Genomic DNA, 1,863 nt, shown 5'->3' on the forward strand with positions numbered 1-1,863 from the left:
CTAATAAAAACATAGTAAAAACTAACTAAATTATACTAAAAACTACTTAAAAACAATGCCAAAAAGCGTATAAATTATCCGCTCATCACAGCACCAAACTTAAATTGTTGCTTGTCCCCAAGCAACTAAAAATCAAATAGGATAAAAAGAAGAGAATATACTATAAATTTTAAAATATCAATAAAACTTAGCTCCAATTAAATGAGCGGGACTAGTAGCTTTTTGCCTCTGAACAGTTTTGGCATCTCATTTTATCCTTTGAAGTTCAGAATGATTGGCATCTATAGGAACTCAGAATTTAGATAGTGTTATTGATTCTCCTAGTTTAGTATATTGATTCTTGAACACAGCTACTTTATGAGTCTTGGTCGTGGCCCTAAGCACTTTGTTTTCCAGTATTACCACCAGATACATAAATGCCACAGACACATAACTAGGTGAACCTTTTCAGATTGTGACTCAGCTTTGTTAGAGTCCCCAATTAGAGGTGTCCAGGGTTCTTAAGCATACTCTTTTTGCTTTGGATCACGACTTTAACCGCTCAGTCTCAAGTTTTTCACTTGACACCTTCACGCCACAAGCACATGGTTAGGGACAGCTTGGTTTAGCCGCTTAGGCCAGGATTTTATTCCTTTAGGCCCTCCTATCCATTAATGCTCAAAGCCTTGGATCATTTTACCCTTGCATTTTGGTTTAAAGGGTTATTGGATTTTTGCTCTTGCCGTTTGGTTTAAAGAGATCTTGGCTTTTTCTGCTTGCTTTTTCTTTTCTTTCTCTTTTTTTTTTTTATTTTTGCCATTTTTTTTCGCAAGCCTTATTATTCACTGCTTTTTCTTGCTTTAAGAATCAATTTTATGATTTTTCAGATTATCAATAACATTTCTCCTTTTTCATCATTCTTTCAAGAGCCAACAATTTTAACATTCATAAACAACAAATTCAAAAGACATATGCACTGTTCAAGCATTCATTCAGAAAATAAAAAGTATTATCACCACATCAAAATAATTAAACTAATTTCAAGGATGAATTCGAAATCATGTACTTCTTGTTCTTTTGTGGTTAAAACATTTTTCATTTAAGAAAGGTGATGGATTCATAGGACATTCATAGCTTTAAGACATAGACACTAGATACTAATGATCATGTAATGAAGACACAAACATAAATAAAGCATAGAGAATGAAAACAGAAAAAATAAATAGGCAAGGAGATTAAGGAACAGGTCCACCTTAGTGAGGGTGGCCTCTTCTTCCTCTTGAAGAACCAATGGTGCTCTTGAGCTCCTCTATGTCTCTTCCTTGCCTTTGTTGCTCGTCCCTCATAGCTCTTTGATCTTCTCTAATTTCATGAAGGAGGATGGAATGCTCTTGGTGCTCCACCCTTAGTTGTCCCATGTTGGAACTCAATTCTCCTAGGGAGGTGTTGATTTGCTCCCAATAGTTTTGTGGAGGAAAATGCATCCCTTGAGGCATATCAGGAATCACCTTCTTTTTTACCACAACTTCATAGAAGTAGTCTTGATGGACCTTTGAAATGAATCTCTCCATCTCCCATGACTCAGAGGTGGAAGCAATTGCCTTCCCTTTCCTCTTTCTTGAGGTTTCTCTAGCCTTAGGTGCCATAAATAGTTATGGAAAAATAAAAAGCAATGCTTTTACCACACCAAACTTAAAAGGTTTTCTCGTCCTCGAACAAAGAAGAAAGAAAGTAGTAGAAGAAGAAGAAAATGGAGGAGATGGAGGGAGAGATGTGGTTCGGCTAAAGGGTAGAAGTAGTGGTTGTAATGTGTGAAAATGAAGGAGTGGTGAGGGGTTTATATAGGGGTGGGGGGAGGGTTAGGTTTCGTGTATTAGGGTTGGG

This window comes from Arachis hypogaea, chromosome 19 (assembly GCF_003086295.3).
Source record: "Arachis hypogaea cultivar Tifrunner chromosome 19, arahy.Tifrunner.gnm2.J5K5, whole genome shotgun sequence".
Classification (NCBI taxonomy): Eukaryota; Viridiplantae; Streptophyta; class Magnoliopsida; order Fabales; family Fabaceae; genus Arachis; species Arachis hypogaea.